Source organism: Dendropsophus ebraccatus, chromosome 14 (genome assembly GCF_027789765.1).
Source record: "Dendropsophus ebraccatus isolate aDenEbr1 chromosome 14, aDenEbr1.pat, whole genome shotgun sequence".
NCBI lineage: Eukaryota > Metazoa > Chordata > Amphibia > Anura > Hylidae > Dendropsophus > Dendropsophus ebraccatus.
In genome coordinates this window covers 55,238,083-55,256,996 of record NC_091467.1, presented here as the reverse complement: position 1 = coordinate 55,256,996, position 18,914 = coordinate 55,238,083, and positions in this window count along the sequence as shown.

Below are 18,914 nucleotides of genomic sequence, written 5' to 3'. Positions count from 1 at the left end.
TCTCCCCCAGTAGTATATGGCCCCCTTGTACATGTCACCTGGACAAAAAAAAACGCGCTCAGTGTCCCTCTGTCTTTGAATGAGAGGGCGTGCACTCCTCCGCAGGCGCTGCTCTCCGCTCAAAGAAGTGACATGACACCTCTTTGAGCGGACAGCGGCAGCTGCGGAGGAGCGTGCTCCCTCTCATTCACTGACAGTGGGACACTGAGCGCGGCGGGATTCTGCCGTACTTAGTGTGTCTTGAGTATGGTATTATGCATCAATAATTACCAAAACACACAAAAATGACATGACAGACAAATGTTTTTTTTTTTTTTTTAGTAGTGAATCCTTATGCTGTAAATCCCTTAGATATAACCTCTACCATTCCCTCTGTTGAGACATGGCTTGTCCCATGTCTTAATATGACTGCATGACTTTTTTTTTATTTACTAGGGGTGCAATTTGTAGCATCGTAATCTCTCATCCCAGTACAGTCAATTCAAACTGTAATGTAACCTTGTTTGATTTTTTTTTTTTCCCCCTGAAGGATCTCTCTTTATACTTTACATGTAATGTATAGCACAATACAGGTCTCGAGGGGACATAAAGTCTGCTACTACAGTCACAACTTATTTTTACCTCTTTCTCAAGAGAAGTCACTACTGAGGTTTACTGTTGTGACTGGGTTTAGGCCATACCAATACTTGGGGTTTCTATAACCTTCATCCACATGATTGTAAACCACCCTTTGTGCTCTATTGTCTTTCTTTGAAGGTATGAGAGCTATATTGAATGCTTGTAACAGTTTTCTCCCAAACAAATTGCAAGGACAGACTTTTTTTTTTTTTTTGAGGATAATTTGATAAAAAAAAACTTCCTCTCTACCTTCAGCTTGCACTGTACATTCTTCATATTCTCTTTTCCTTCTTTCTCTAGTCACGCAGTCTCTTCTTGACCAACTTCCTCTTTTCTATAACCGCAATCTCTGGCCCAGTGTCCCACTTTTCCCACATACTTAAAGTGACTCTGCACCCAAATCTGACCCCCCAAACCGCTTGTACCTTTGGATAGCTGCTTTTACTCCAAGATCTGCCCTGGGGTCCGTTCGGCAGGTGATGTGGTTATTGTCCTATTAAACAACTTTTAAACTTACTGTCCATGCCAAATGGGAGCATCTGTGCCCTAACTTTGCACCACCCCTACGTCCCTCCTCCCCACCCTCTTCATCATTAGGAAATGCTCCAGGCAGATTGTCTCCTATTCGTCAGCTATGTGAATACTGACCATGGGCTGGATCGTTAACCACCTGGGCAGTGTTCAGCATGGAGAAAATGTTCCAGTGGCATTCCTAATGATCCCTTTGAACCTGGACTTCTCAGTACCCTCAGATATTCTTCACTAGTTGTCCCTGTACTCTAGCTTGTACTGTCATAGTCATACTGTCATAGACAATATTTACACTCACAAAATGTACCCACAACTATGCCCACAACCTCCTACCTGGCTCGCCAAATTTGTAAGAAATTTGATTGACAATATTAATGCATAATACTGAACAATAATAAAATTCTTAAGCAAGTTCTAGACACGGTCAGCAAAGAAAATAAACAACAACATATAAATAAAGAATTATACTACACACAGATACAAATGAACCGTGTGAAACAAGAAACGAAATAACAAATTTCACAAACATATATCAGACACCAGAAATCAGACACAAACCCCAAATTAACAATCACAGTTACAACAACCAGCTATCTACTATAACACAAATACAGTAATATAATAATAAACAGCCAGCAATATAGCTACCAAGTCCAATCCTCCAGGCCCAGGTCACTGCTTCCAATAGTTTGGTCACCGCAGGAATCTCTCCCAGAGATCTTAGCACCCGGCGTGCTCAGAGACCTCCAAGGATGCCCTCCAGGATGTCCTCTCTGATGTCCAAAACCTGTGTATTTTATAGTAATTTAGGCTCCCAGTTCTGAATTTTCCCATGGATACTGGAGACGCAGAGTCTCTATCCTTGATCAAAGCAATCTCCCAATAGGCAAAAGAATGAAGATGTCATCTTATCCCGTATTTAACATAACGAGTGGACTACTTCTTCATTTGCACTTTATGAGAGCGAGCACCAGCAGACACTGCGACTTCTTCTGCCACCTGAATACTATCTTCAGGAGCCTTTGAAATGTAACCGAACAAACACTTATCTAGCCTCCTGATTAATGCTGCGTTTACACGAAGCGATAATTTAATAGATTGTTTAACGATTTTGAAGCAACAATTTGGTTTTTATAACGATCAGCGTTTAGATGAATAAATTGTTAGAAAAATTGTTTGAAAATTTGTAAGAAAATGGTATTAGTCTTACCGGTAAGACTGTTTCTCTGATACCTTCACGACGGCACCAGGAGTTAACTCATGCCCTAGGGACAGGAAAAGCACAACACGAGAGGTTAAAAGCTCCTCCCCTTCCCACTAACACCAGTGCATTATAACCACAATTGGCACCATGTGAGTATTTTATACAATACCGTGTAGGGAGGGATGCTGGTGCCATCGTGAAGGTGTCGGAGAAACAGTCTTACCGGTAAGACTAATACCATTTTCTCTCCTCACCTTCACGACAGCACCACAGGAGAATACCAACTATTTTACCTTAGGGTGGGACTACAGCTTGGAGAACTTTCTACCCAAATGCGAGATCTTCGTTCCTCTGTAGCTGCAGTCTGTAGTGCCTCGTGAATGTATGCGGAGAAGAAAAGGTTGCTGCTCGACATATCTGATCTATAGAGGCGCTGGCTCTTTCCGCCCATGTGGTGGAAACAGCTCTAGTTGAATGTGCCCTAATCTGTATAGGAGAAGGCAGGTTCTGTAACTTCTAAGTCTCTTCAATGGTGTTTCTGACCCATCTGGCCAGGACACTTTTGGAAACTTTCTTCCTTTATTCTTTCCTTGGAACTGGATAAATAAGGCCTGATCTTTCCTCCAAGGACCGCAGATATCTAAATATTGTAATATCGTGCGTCTGACATCCAAAGTATGATATTTCTGTTCCAGACTGTTAGAGGGAGAGGAGCAGAAGGAGGGTAATACTATATCCTGAGATTGATGAAAGGAAGAGACTACTTTAAGCAGGAAATTGGGATCTGTTCGGAGAGTGATCCTGTCTTGTTGGATGAGACAGTAAGGTTCTCTAATGGTTAGAGCCTGAATTTCTCCTACTCATCTAGCGGAGACAATAGCCACCAAGAATGCCGCTTTGTAGGACAGGTATCTGATGTCGGCTTCTGAGATGGGCTCGAAGGGTGCACTTGTTAAACCTTCTAGTACCACATTCAGATCCCAGGGAGGATGGATGTTCTTGATAGTGGGACTTTGTCTAGACGCACTCTTCAAAAACGTCTTAATCCACCTGTGTTCAGCGAAACTCTGATCGTATATTGCTGTGAGCGCTGCCCCCTGAACTTTAAGTGTAGCGGGTCTGAGACCCTTGTCAAGTCCTGCTTGTAAGAAATCCAGGATGAGAGATATGTTTGGGTCACCTGGAAATATTGGAGGAGAAGGACACCATGCAGAAAAAACTTTCCAGACTTTTCCAGATCTTATTTGTGACTGGTTTTCTGCTTTTTTGAATTGTAGTGATTACCTTGCTCCTGAGCATCGCCCTCTCAGGATCCATGCAGACATCTTTAAGGTTGAAAGGTCGGGATGCTGTAGAGGACCTTGCAGAAGGAGATCTGGATCCATGGGAAGATGGATTGGTGGTTCTAGTGCTAGAGTCCTTAGTAGGCCGAACCAACTTCTCCTTGGCCAGTAAGGTGCTACTAGAATTACTTTCGTCTCTTCTGAGAGTATTTTCTGAAGAGTTTTTGGAATCAATGGTATTGGCGGAAATGCATAAACCAGATTGTAGATCCAAGGTTGGACCAAGGCATCTACTCCTGTGGGTCTGTCTCTTGGATCCAGGGAAAAAAATAGATCTGTCTTCTTGTTCCTCCTGGTTGCAAACAGGTCTATTTGTGGAAGTCCCTACCGACGGGTTATCATCCTGAATGTCTCGTCCTTTGGGCACCATTCTCCTGGAAGTACAGGATGTCTGCTCAGGTAATCCGCCTGTAAATTCTCTGTTCCTTTGAGTTGAGTAGCAGTTAGGGATAAGAGATTTAATTCGGCCCACCTGAATATCTTCTGTGAGGTCTCTTGGAGCAAATTTCTTTTTACGCTGCCCTGGTGTCTTAGATGGGCCACCACTGTAATGTTGACTGAGAGAATGTGTACATGGTTCAGACTCAGTCTCTTCTGCTTGTTGAAGGGCCATCCAAACTGCCATCAGCTCCTTGTAGTTAGAAGACCTTGTTAACATTTCTGGTCCCCATTGACCTTGTAGGAGAATGGTTCCTAGTTGGGCTCCCCAGCCTGACTGACTTGCGTCTGTCGTCATGACCAACTTGGGATGTGGGTTCCAACACACTCCTTTCTTTAGATTTTCTTGGTTCAGCCACCAATTCAGAGATTGTCGCACCTGAGAAGACAAAGAAAATCTTTTATCCAAACCTGATCTATGGTGATTCCAGGTTTAGAGGATCTGAGATTGCAGGATTCTAGAGTGAGCCTGGCTCCAGGGAACTGCTGGTATACAAGCTGTCATGGATCCTAAGATGGACATAGCTTCTCTGATACGACAGCTTCCCTTCCTCTGAAAGCTACTAATCTTTTCTATTAGTGCTGTTCTTTTATCTGAAGGAAGGAAAGACATCTGTTTGTTAGAATCTAACAATATTCCCAGAAATACCTTCCGAGTGTCTGGAGTCAGGTGTGATTTCTGGCCGTTGATTAGCCAACCCAGGGATTAAAGTAGGTCTGCTGACATCTTCAGATCCTGTAGCAATCTGCTTGGGGAGTCTGCAATTATAAGGAGATCATCTAAGTAATACACAATATTGTATTCCCTGTATATGCAAAAAAGAGATTACTTCGCCCATGACACAAGTAAAGATACGAGGTGCAGAGGATATCCCGAATGGAAGAGCCTGAAACTGGAAATGTTGTATTTTACCGTCCAGGCTGACCGCAAATCTCAGGAACTTCTGGGAAGATGGGTGTATTGGGACATGATAATAGGCTCTGTTAAGTCTATTGATGCCATTACCGCATTCTTCTGAATGAGAGGAGTTGTTGATTTCAAAGACTCCATCTTGAAACGTCTGTACTTGACGAATTTGTTTACTGATTTCAGGTTTATTATAAGCCTGAACGAATCGTTTGGTTTCTTCACCAAAAAAAGGGTCGAATAGTGTCCTTTTCTCTGTTCGTTCACAGGGACTGGAACTACTACCTGTTGAGAAATTAGTTTTTTTACACTGTTTGTAAGTTCTGTCTGTAGAAGCCGAGATGACTGTCGGGAGACTCGGTAAACTCTATAATGTATCCTTCTTTGATGATGTTTAGGATCCAAGAGGTTTGTGTGATATTCTCCCAGGCTTCTCGATATTTGGATAGCCTCCCCCCTACCGGTACTATGTCAGGGTTTATCCTGGGAGGTTTTGGGGTTGTAAAAAATATTCTTACCCCGACCTCCCTTGGGGTAGCTCCAGCGACCCCCTTTCCCTTTGCCCCTAGGTTGCTCCTGTGATCTAGGCTTTTTATGGGTAGCTTCACACGGGCGGGCTCGCAGCGAGATTCTCGCTGCGAGCCCGGCAGGTCCTGTCAGTTTCCATAAACTACATACTTGCTGCGGACCGCAGCGAGTATGTAATTGTACCGCGCTTAACTCCTTCTACTCCCGCCCGGCTCCCCCGCTGTAAGCAGCATACATTACCTCTCCTTGCTGCACGGGTCCGGCGTCCTGCTCTCCCGCCCGGCCAATCAGTGGCTGCGGCTGGGCAACACACTAATTGGCCGGACGGGAGAGCAGGACGCCGGACCCGAGCAGCAAGGACAGGTAATGTATGCTGCTTACAGCGGGGGAGCCGGGCGGGAGTAGAAGGAGTTAAGCGCGGTACAATTACATACTCGCTGCGGTCCGCAGCAAGTATGTAGTTTATGGGAACTGCCAGGACCTGCCGGGCTCGCAGCGAGAATCTCGCTGCGAGCCCGCCCGTGTGAAGCTACCCTATAAGACTCTTTCTTCTTCTGTGGTTTCTTCTGGCATAGCTTTTTTCTTATAAGAAGATTTTTCTAATATTTTTTCAAGGGCACCTCCAAAAACATACTTTCCCTCAAAGGGAAGTCTACACAGCTTAGACTTAGATATATTGTCCCCTGACCAGTCCTTTATCCATAAGGCTCTACGAGTTGAATTAGTTAGGGCTCCGTCTTTAGCTGCTGCTCTCAGAGATTCTACTGATGCATCAGCTAGAAAGGACGCTGCATCTCTAAGCACTGGGAGGGAGTCTATAATCTTCTCCCTAGGGGTCTTACTTTTAAGATGATCCTTTAATTGATCTATCCATACATGCATGGCACGTGCTACACAAGTTGAAGCTATATTATTCTTGAGGGAAAAGAATAGTCTCCCAAGATTTCTTCAACAGACCTTCAGCCTTTCGATCCATAGGATCTTTCAACTGGGACGAATCTTGCCAGGGAAGAGTGGTTTTCTTTGTTACCTTAGCCACATGAGCATCGATCTTCGGTACTTCGGCCCAAGACTCAATTTCCTCGTCTTTAAAAGGTAACAGTCTCCTGATCTCCCCCGGAATCACAAGTCTTCTTTCTGGATCTTTCCACTCGTTCAGAATGAGGTCCTGCAAGGTCTCGTGGATAGGAAACACAAGTTTTTCTTTAGCTTTCAGACCAGCAAACATCCTATCCTTTACTGATAATTCCTGTGAAACATCCTCTATTCCTAGAGTGTGTCTTACTGTACGTAACAGGGTATTAGTATGGTCCAAAGGGAAAAAATATTTCCTGATTTCTTCCTTAGTGTCAGTTGCTTCATCTGAGCTTAACACCATGGATTCTGAAGCCTGTTCGGATTCATACTCTGAGTTAGGAGACCTAGATCTACGCCTTTTGAATCTAGATGATTCCCCAGAGGTGTTAGTAACAACAGAAGCTGGGGGGTCAGGAATAATTACTGGACTGGTCACAGGAACTATTGGAGCTGGAGGTATAGTTGGAGGACTTGCTACTGTTACAGCTGGAGGAGGTGGATCAACAGTAGGAGAGGAACTAGGGCGCTCAATTGTTGCTTGTACAGGGGGGATAGAAGGGTTGGATGCTGGCAGCGTTACCTTCATTTCATCTCTCATCATCTGTCTAATCTCTGACATAAAGGATGATCTATCCTCCTTAACCAGTTTAAAAATGCACCCTTCAAATGTTCTTTTTATATGAGGAGGAGAGCCGAGCTGAGCAGTTTCCACATTTCCTAACAGGCGGAGGTGGAGGAGGTTTAACTTTCTCTTTTTGTGGGGCATCCTTACCCTAAAACAGAGAAGCATAGTTGAGTATTCCAAACAGATCCTGAATAGTAGGAAACAGTAGGAGTATACCTACCTAATATCGCTGGACATGGATAGACACACTCACCACCGGAGGCTGTTGAGAGGGTTTCTCTGCAGCAGAAGACCCAGAGGCAGACTCCATGGCCGCAAGAGGACATCAGACCTCAGAGGACACCGACCCGCACGATCCGGATCTTTTAAATCTGCCGCCGGCGTTCTCCGTAAAAACCGGAAGTACCTCCTCTTCCGGTGACGTCAGCTTGTAAACGGCAGACGCCGCTGACTAGGCCTCAACGTCACATCCGGACGCTGCCAGAAGTAGGCCACAACCCCAATACCAGACTGCGGCCTAGTAGTGACAGACCCACGGGATGTACGCTGCACCAGGGAGCGGAGCCCGGACCCCGTGCGTGCCCCGTCAGTTCCGAGATGGTGCGACGGATCGGGCCATCTCCAACCCCCGTATCTTCCTTGAATTGCCCGGAAGGAAGGAGGCCAAAAAAGACCCCGATCGATCCTGCTGGGGGGTAAGTCTTCTATCTTCCTGATGGGGGATCTCTTCACCTTCGCCACGGATCCCCCACCTCTCGTGCCTGCCCATCAGGGACAGGAAAAGCACTGGTGTTAGTGGTGTTAATCCTGTGGTGCCGTCGTGAAGCTGAGGAGAGAAAAATCGTTGTTGCGATCGTTAAGATCGCTTAAGCCCATCTTTTACAAAGGGTAAATCGGTGAAAGACTGTTTACACTAAGCGATCTGCGAATTTTCAGCGAATGACGTTTTAAGAACATGTTAAGATCAAAATGAATGATTTCTCGCTCGTTATTTGTGTTTACATGGAACGATTATCGCTCAAATGCGATCGTTTATGGAAAAATTCGAACGATAATCGTTCCGTGTAAACGCAGCATAAGCTGGGTTCACACTATGTATATTTCAGGCTGTATTTGGTCCTCATAGCAACCAAAACCAGGAGTGGATTGAAAACCCAGAAAGGATCTGTTCACACAATGTTGAAATTGAGTGGATGGCCGCCATATAACGGTAAATAACTTCCATTATTTCAATATAACAGCCGTTGTTTTAAAATAACAGCAAATATTTGCCATTAAATGACGGCCATCCACTCAATTACAACATTATGTGAACATAGCCTTTCTGTGTTTTCAATCCACTCCTTGTTTTGGTTGCTATACAGCCTCAAACATACAGCCTCAAATATACGTAGTGTGAACCCAGCCTAACAATGCAGAATTAACAATCACCCCTGGTTAAACTGTTTATTGTGATATACTGCTGACTGTTCTTAAAAATGTACATTAATTCTTTATACATAAAACTATTTTAATAATTTCATACATATTTGCATTTGTCATAATCACTGTCGCCATCGCTGTATATCGCAATTTCAAAGAACAGAGGGATAGATCTAAAGCAAAACAGGTGCACACCCTCATAATGAAAATTAAATATATATTTATTAAACAAGCATCAATGATATAACACAACAACAATGAGACTAGAATCCCTATACATGATTAAAAACCAACAAACAACATGGGAGTACCAGACAATATAAGGTAACCCCCCCCCCCCCCAGGTCTACAACTCAATTATAAATATAAACCAAACCTTCCTAAATGAATCAATACCCAAATACACAAGAACAATTAACAACTATAAATATAAAGTGCTATGGCTCAAAGGTGCAAACACAGAGAAATATTGTCATCCTAATTCCAAAAAAGTGCAACACTAGAATATGTATATATGAAAGCTGATAAATTCATATCACCATGTGCATGGGAAGGGATGGGAAATTGGGGTGACCCATGATGCCCTACGTGTTACGTCCACCAGGAACTTCCTCTGACGAAGTATATCTTGCTAATTTTTATTTGATACAACATTCATTTCAATGTTGTTCATTACTTGATATGCACAAGACAAAAAGACAGAAATGGCTGCACATCGCACCCATGGCTGACACGAAAGCTTATTCAGCTACAATTAAAACCAACATCAGAAGTTAGTATATAATTTGGCCAAACCATATTGCCTCATGTACCACGTGCAGGTCTTCTGATACACATGAGTCCCTAACCAAAAAACATCACTGTGTCGGTCAGCGACCACAATCCCTGCAAAACATGCGCAAGCAGAGAAGGGGGGGCCACGGAATGGCCCTGCAAAAACCCATTGTCACAGGACCAGACCCTAAAAGGCCCCCCCAAACCCCGCAGGCGCCACCGGCGGAAAAAGTGGATGCCAAGCAACACAAGTGTGAACAAGCTCTTACCTCTCTCTCCATTGCTCTGCAGGTTGATTACTTGAGTTGAGCATTGAATAACGCTCAACCGTAACAAACACGCCTGGCAGCAGAGGTGGGAGGAGCGCTTAATGTGCGCTCCCCCTTGCCGGCCAGCTTACATGTTCACAGGAAGTGGCCTGGACTACGCTGCCTTCTTAGTACGCTGCATTTTAGTGCTCGCAACAGTAGTGCATACTTGTTCTTGTGACACACAAGTGGTCCTTTTATCCGTAGTAAGCTGCAAGCAGTTTGTAATAAATGTTTAAAAGGCACACACTTTCATACATTAAAACGGATATTCTCCTAACAATTACTAACCCGGAACATTAAACTTTTAAAATGCTGTTACCTGGCTGTTTCGGTAATACAGGGGAAAGGTTACAGAAAAGTAGGAGGACCCTACATCCCTTTTAGACTAAACAATTTGTATAGCCCTGACACAGTGCTCTCTGCTGACATCTCTGGCAGAGACAGGAACTCTGTCTCCATTTTGTAGTAATCCCCATTTAAAACCTGTCCTTCTCTGGACAGTCCCTGTGTCGGCCAGAGATGTCAGCACAGATCACTGTGTCAGACAGAAAATAAACCAAACTTTCATGCAGGACATACAGCAGCTAATAAGTATGGGATCCATTGACATATTTACAGATAAGTAAATTACACATCTATTTAACTTTCAGACAATTTGATTTTGAAGAGAAAGTTTATTGCTGGACAAACACTGTAATGTAGAGCACAAGTGTCAAAATGCGGACCTCCAGCTGTTACAAAAAATACAATTCACATCATGCCCGGTGAGCTAAAGCTATGGCTGTCCGGCCATGATGAGAATGGTAGTTTAGCAAAAGCCAGAGGGCCTGAATTTGACCATTTTTCATTGCTTAGTGAAATATCTATAATTTTGAGAATAAAATGACTGTGTGCTGTTTTATTACTACTGTACATGGAGAAAGCTGCGGCATTGCGGCTTTAACATTAATGGATGAAAAAGTGCTAGAATGAATGGGATGGTTATAGTAGAAGTATGCTGTCAGTCATGCAGAAGGATGTGGGTTCTTATCCACGGATTTATTTTTAAAACCTATTCGTTAATAAGCTGTCAATCATGTAACATTAAATAAAACATTTTGTAAGGAGAGTTTAAACATGTACCTGCGCTACTAGGTACAAAATTTCACTAATAAGTACATATAGGACATGGGCAGAGCCTGGTACAAGTGAATGGCTGGCATTCAGATAAAACTTTAGATTGTGGCAGTAAATGAATAAACAATGATGAGAGATCTAAATATGACAAGAAAACACTACTCAGTAACTAATAAACATCTGGTTGGTTCAGGGATCAAAATTCATAGGGACTGCAGTTTTACCACTGTTCTAAACATCCCATTCACAGTAAGAACAAGACATCCATAAATGTTAAAGGGGTTGTCCAACGAAAATCTTTTTCTTTCAAATCAACTGGTCACATAAAGTTATATAGATTTGTAATTTACTTCTATTAAAAAATCTCAAGTCTTCCCATACTTATTAGCTCCTAGATGTCATACAGGAATGTTTTATTTTCAGTCTGACACAGCGCTCTCTGCTGACATCTCTGGCCGAGACAGGAACTGTCCAGAGCAGGAGAGGTTTTCTATGGGGATGCATAGAAAACAGAGACAGAGTTCCTGTCTCGGCCAGAGATGTCAGCAGAGAGCACTGTGTCAGACTGAAAATAAAACAACAACATTTCCTGCGTGACATACAGCAGCTAATAAGTGTGGGAAGACTTGAGATTTTTTAATAGAAGTAAACTACAAATCTATATAACTTTTTGATATTAGTTGATTTAAAAGAAAAACAATTTGCTGGACAATTCCTTTAATGTGAATACTGTCACATATTGTTCAATAATGATAAACATCTTCTCCCTGCAACTACAGTGCTGTCTGATACCCTGTACACAGGAGGCTTTACTGTTATGCAGAATCAAACAGAAAACAACAGCATCATTTAGCAATTATTTATATATTTTACCATGGAGGGTCACCTATATCGCCTTGTAGTAGTGCTGAGCTCTGTGCAGCAAAGGGTTCATATTCACTAATAAACATCTATACATCCATGTGTATTAGGGAATATGACCAGTGACACACTGACAGTGGCCAGTCATACTGTATATAACACTGGCAGCCAGCTATATCAGGACACTAACTATCGCTCCTGCACCACTTAAATAGACAGTTATAGGCTCTGATAATTGGGGCAGGAGTGATAGTGTTCTGATATAGCTGGCTGTCAGTGGTATATACAGTGCTATACAGTATGTGACTGGCCACTATATTGCACTGTATATACCACTGGCACCAAGCTAGATCGGGACACTATCGTTCCTGCAGAGAAAGTTTACCTGCTCTATTAGCAGAAGGCGCTCAGTGCTGGAGAAATTTATTTTCTTCTTCTTAGGGTACAAACACACACGGCATATATGCTGCGTATTTACTGCTGCGATACGCAGCAGATACACAGCAGATTACATCTAAATAACTGAACACAGTATCAAATCTGCTGCGTATACGCTGTGTGTGTTTGTACCCTTAGGAGCCTGTTTTGAATGCCGCTGGGGAGGGAAAGTGTCTTGCTCTTCGGACAAGGGAGACCGCTCTGGCAGCTCCAGGGAGCAGGGTTCGGCTGCCTTCAGTGTTGAAGTGGAAGGAAGACAAGAATCTGTTGGGGGAGCAGCAGTTGTGGGTCCTTTTTCAGACGCAAGGAGCTTTTCAAGCAACGATAACATCCAGGCCCGCTTTTCAGCCATGGTTTACACCTGGGTATGCATAGATCCTCTCCCTTGTGCCCTTTATACACCTGCACACATGTGAAGAGCTTCTCCTCATTTATCATCAGATGCACACCCTTTGATAAATGAGATTAAGCTTTTCGGGGTGCGTGCACACGACGGAATCCGCATGTATGACCCGCGGCTGATTCCGTCGCTCTTACCCGCATGCGGCGGCGAGCATTTCCGCCCGTGCCATAGACACTATTCTATGCACGGGCGGATTCCGCATTCCACCGAAAGAACTGACATGTCAATTCTTTGGGCGGTTGGCAGAATCCGCCTGTGCGTAGAATAGTGTCTATGGCATGGGCGGAGGAGATGCTCGCCGCTGCATGCGGGTACGAGCAAAGGAATCCACCGCGGGACATACGTGCAGATTCCGTAGTGTGCACACACCCTAAGGGTATGTGCACAATGCTTATAACAGACAGAAACTTCGTCGCGTAATCAGTCGCTCGCGCCTGCTCGCATCTCCGCCCGTGTTATAGACTCCATTCTATGCACGGGCGGATTTTTTCCTCCATCCAAAGAATGAACTTGATCATTCTTTGGAAGAAGGAAAGAATCCGCCCGTGCATAGAATGGAGTCTATGACACGGGCGGAGATGCGAGCAGGCGCGAGCGACGGAGTTTTCGTCTGTTTTAAGCAGTGTGCACATGCCCCAAGACTGCAAAGACAGAAGCAAGAAATACACCCAGGTGTCAAAGATTGAGCAGTTGATAAATGTCCCCCATGTGTCTCGCCACTCAATTTCATGAGGGGAATGCAGACTTGCTAAAAGTATATCCAATAAAGTGTATCAAAGAAAAATTACGTAGGTTTAGTAAGTTATGCAGAAGAGAAAGTTTCTGGATTTTTAAAATAAACACCCTGGTAAATAATAGACTGAATGAGATGCTGGAGAAGGTTTAAGTGTTTTTTTTTTTTAAAGGGCTATGGGGTCACATATCCGCAGCGGATATGAGATATGTGGTCCAGCCGCCCTGGCCCGAAGCATACATTACCTGCTCGGTGCCACAGCTGTGTGAAGTTCCCGGCTCCCCTCGCTCCTCATCAGCCAATTAGTGCTGTTGTGCACTGATTGGCTGATGTAGAGCGAGGGGAGCAGAGAGCCTCACACACAGCCGCGGCACCGAGCAGGTAATGTATGCTTTGGGCCAGGGCGGCCGGGGGTTAAAGGGGCCGGGCCACATATCTGCAGCGGAATGAAAATTCCGCTGCGGGTATGTGACCCCATAGGCCTTCACTATACCAGGATCGGCAGCTGATTTTGCTGCAAACTCACAGCGTAAAATACACTGCGGATCCGGTATGTGTGAAGGCACCCTAAGTTTGCGTTTATTTTGATTCTGATATGATAAGAATGAAGGCAGGTGTTTGGAAGGGAGAAGGAGAGGAGTGAGGAGGGGGGATTATATACAAGCTGTGTGAATAGAAAAAGTTTTATATTTATCCCTGAGGAAGGGGGCGCTCTTTTAGTCCCCTGATACGCGTTGGACAATAAATATACTTTTTTATAACAAATTTGTATACCTACTATTCTTTGAAGATCGGTGAAGCGGAAGCCTGCTCGTTCGGTCAAAGCTGAGGTCAAAAGGGCTGGTGATACAGGGGCACATGCACAGGGAGATGCTGCGGAGAGTCCACTGATAAAACAATCCAGGCTGGGTGGGGAGAAGGGCCCCATACTCCCCTCCAAAAAGTGAGTTCAATCCAGTAAAAAATGTTTTTTGATGCCAGCTCTCCATTTGTTTCTATATTTTTAATTGCTTATATCTATACCGGGGGATCCTGGTGTAGATCCAGAAAGATAGCAGCAGATTTTCTTTTCCATTATCTTTGGGCGTTGTCATACAGGGAGTGGTGATAAGTTCACCCCTCGCTAAGTGTAAGGGTGCGTTTACACAGACAGATTTATCTGACAGATTTTTTAAAGCCAAAGCCAGAAACAGACTATAAATGGATGACAGGTCATAAAGGAAAGATTGAGATTTCCCCTCTTTTGAAATCCATTCCTGGCTTTGGCTTCAAAAATCTGTCAGATAAATCTGTCTGTGTAAACGCAGCATAAGTGTATTCACTGATTAGGGTGCTGTTCACACCATAAGATCAGATAAGCTCCCGATTTGTGTAATTTTTTTTTTTGTGTGTGTGTGTGCTTTTACAGATATATCAATCTCAATCTCAATCTCCACATCCACACCATTCTTAACCTGATGGGAGACGAAAAAAGCTCTAACTCCTCCCTCTCTTCTCACTCACCATTTTTCTCCTCTGACACAGACACTCTGTAAGCTACGGGGTAGGCAATTTCTCAACATCTTCTCCTTTTTCTCCTTTTGTACTCTCTAATACCTCCTGCTCCATTTTATTTAACTCTTCCCTCTCCTCCACCACTCTTTCTTCCGTTTGCTCTTTTTGAGCCTTCCTCCTTACACCTTCCTTCCTCCTCAGAACTGCCATACTACTTAACTTTCTTTTCCCTTTCTTCTCGCTTTTTAGCTATCTCTGGGCACTTATTATAAACATGTCCAGACTCATTGCAAAAGTTACGTCTTTGAAAACGGGCAAGCTCCTGACTCATGACCTGGTATATTGCAGCTGCAACGCTTTTTAATTCCTGTATTAATTCAGTGTTAATGCGCCCAAAACAAAGACCATTCCTGCAGCGGGATGGCAGGATGGCTGGCCCAGAAATAGAAGCCTGGGCGTTGCTAATTAAATTTTGTTTTGCAAACACTTGTTGGTCTCTGTTGCCATGGCAACCAACTGCCAGAGTTGTTTGCAACTTGCCTGCCAGGCAAGTACTGGTGATGTCATCGTGATGTCACCAAGGCTGTGCTGACATACACAGCTGCCAGGAAGGCTAGCAGTTCAGTTGCAACCAAGCAGGTAGGTAGAAAGGTAGGTGCTGTTTAACCCGTTTTATTTGGATTTGCTGGGGGCCAATGTGTGCTTCTGCATACAGCTTCGGCTGGGAAAATTCACCCTAGATTTCCTTTTAATAAGTAGTTACTAATATGTTGCTATATAGACAGACAAACAGAGAGAGAGAGCTAGCTGCATGTATGTCAGCATCACGTGAAAGCACATGCAGTGTGAATAAGGGTGGGGCCTGGTGAAAACAGGGTGGTACTGCTATGTAGATTGAGAGCAGAAAGGAAGACAGAGGCAGTGCTAGGCAATAGGAGATGCAGTGTGAAAGCACGTCCGGTCCGCCATATGAGAGGGTGGAGCGCATAGGGTATGGCTTCGCCTTAACAAGAAGCACGTGGTGTCCGAGAAGGGGACTTTTCGGCAAACCTTTGTGGCCATCGCTTCTCGGCCTTTTGGCTAAGATCCAGTATCTTGTCAGAGGGTGACGGAAGTTTAGCCCCCTTTGGGGGCGGCTGAAGTCAGAGGAGGCGATCACAATGGGCGTTACACTGCGCTTTGCTGGGACCGGAGAAGACCGGGTCAAGAATGCTTTCCGTATTGACGTATCCGAAGAGAAAGAAGAGCACTTCACCTTGAAAGTCCTGGTTCAAGACATCCTATTTCAAGCCTTAAAGGTAAAACATGAGGAAATTTTGTGTTTGCAAGACCCTAAAAAGGGGAAATTTGTGCTGGTCTTAACCTCGATTGGTCATTGCCATGATTTGTTTAAGAAATTGCAAGAGAAAGTTAATGACCCGGCTTTGGATGGACTAACCTTTACAGTATTGTATAGTAAGGGGGAAATTCCATTGGTGGTTTTTATGTATAACCCTCATGTATCACAAAAGGACATCGAAGTGTTTCTTCATAAATATTGTGCCAGAGTAAGCTTCTCCCATAAGGTGTTAAATGGTGAGCGCTTGTGGACTGGAAAGTACAAGTATTTTGTGATCTTTGGTGAGGACCCGCAGGGTCCTGGTGGCATTCGATACCCCCCACTTAATTTTGCTATTGGAAGGGATCGTGGTTATCTGTTCTTCCCGGGGGCGCCCAGATTTTGCCGCAAGTGTAAGAGGTTTGGGCATACCTTGGAGGACTGTGTGGAGGAGATGGCAAAATGTGGAAGATGTGGTCAGTTGGGGCATGTAACCGGTGGTTGCCCCAACCCGATTGCTTGTAACGTATGTGGAGGAGCTGGTCACGTCTTTAAAGATTGCCCCCTGCGTAAGACGAGACTGTTTACTGAAGTGGTTGGTGGCAGGCGCTTTCAGGGTGAACCCAAGGTGATCTTGAAGGGACTGCATTCAGGGATGGAAGACATGGTCACGATGGAGGTGTCTCAAGCGGAGGAAGAGATTCCTCATGGCGTTTGTGTCCAGGGTGAAGGGGAGGTTGAAGGTACAGCACCTGAAACTCCCTCTGTTTCATGGAGTGAAAACTCTATGGAACAAGAAGAAAGTGGTGGTCAAGGTGACTTCTCCAAGTCGAGACCCTTGGAGGAGGCTTTGGATGTGATCCCTAAGAGACCTAGAACCGCACAGTCTCCAGCAAGTGAGTGTGGTGTAAGCCCTGGACGGGAGAGTATGTATCCAGCTTCTGCTATACCTGCCGATGTGCCTTTTTTAGAAGAAGCAGGGACCTCGGTCTTTACATCCGGCTACCGAAGTCCCGAAGATACAGGATGAAGGAAAGGTGGGGTATTTACAGCCCTCTTGCTTGCCGTGTTAAGACATGGGCTCCCAAGTTACACTTGATGTCATATCCCTGAATGTGAGGCAAATAAGATCTAGGCCAAGGAGAGCTGCTGCCCTGGACTTTGTAAAGAGTCTAGGGGCAGAGGTTTATTGCCTGCAAGAATGTGGTATCTCAGAGCCACTGACTGACCAAGACTGGCCGCATGGACAGTGTGTGTGGTCTGGGTCAGATAAGAATAAAAACGATGGGGTTGGGATATTGTTGGGGAATAGAGATTTAAAACTAGAAAGTTATATGGTGGTGGAGGTGGGAAGGTGTGTTGTGGCAGTGGTGTTGTATAGAGGTGTGCGGGTGAGGATTTTCAATGTATATTGTCCTACTCAAAAAGAAGATAGGGCAAAATTGTTAGACAAATTGTGTTTATTTTTGCCTGGGAGAATGCCCACTATTTTGGCGGGAGATTTTAATTGTGCTGTGGAGGGTGCTAAGGTGGATGGGACAGGGAGGAGGTTAAAAAACCTTGTATCTGATTTTTCTTTATTGGATGCAGCTGTGGTGTGTTTGGGCAGGTCACCACCTGCGACCTATAAGGCTGATAGAGGTGGGGTGGAGTCACGAATAGATTACTGTTTTTTTTCTAGGGATGTAAATTGTATGGCCTTTTCCCAACAGGCAGTGGGGTTCTCTGACCATGAGTGCTTGCGAGTTTGTATTGGATGTGATGTTAAAGGGTTGTATGGGAGAGGGGTGTGGAAGTTAAATGTAAGTTTGCTTGAGGATGGGAAAATTATGGAGGAATTTAAGTATGCGTATGTGAAATGGAAGAGTAAGTATAAAGATTTTGAGTGTATACTTGGGTGGTGGGATTGGGTAAAAGGGGAGGTGCCTGGGTTACGCTCAGGTACAAGCCGTAGTTGTTTACCGGTCTGCTCTTGGCCTCGTCTGAGAGCGGACATTTGTCCTGGACCTTTGCAGGTGCCTTTTGGCCCGGAAGGGAATTAGGTGTGTTGGGGGCCCATCTCTTTTTAGAGTGGGCTTGCGATAGACCGCATCCTAGTGCACTTTTTTGTGTGGCACGCTACACTTTTTTAGTAGCACTTGGGTGATGAGAGCACGTTGCCTCGACAAAAAAAAAAAAAAAAAAAAAAAAAAATGTGAAATGGAAGAGTAAGTATAAAGATTTTGAGTGTATACTTGGGTGGTGGGATTGGGTAAAGGGGGAGGTTAAAAAATTTTTCAGGAAGTGGGGCTATAAAAAAGCTGCCATATCAAGGAATAGGTATAAAGAGTTGAATACAAGGATCAACTGGTTACAAAAATTAAGTATGACTGGGGTTAATGTGGATGATCTGTTAGAGGAAGCAAGGGCTGAATTGAAGGAAAGCATGGAGAAGAGAGGAAAAGAGATTATTTATAGATCAAAAGTGGAGTGGTTGGACAAAAATGAGAAGTGTACAAGGTTTTTCTTTAAAAAAGTGTGTGGTAAGAAAAATGAGATGGATGTGGTGTTTAATAAGGAAGGAGTGAGTGTGTTTGGTGGAAAGGTGAAAAAGGAGGTGGAAGCATTTTATGGTGATTTGTATGAGTGTAAGTGGATAGATGAGAGTCTGGTGGATGAAGTGTTAAATGGCCTGGAGAGTGAGATTAAGGTGAGTGATCGCGAGGTGTTATGTGAAGATATTAGGTTGGAGGAAGTGAGAAGTGCGGTGATGAGTACGAGGAAAAATAAAACG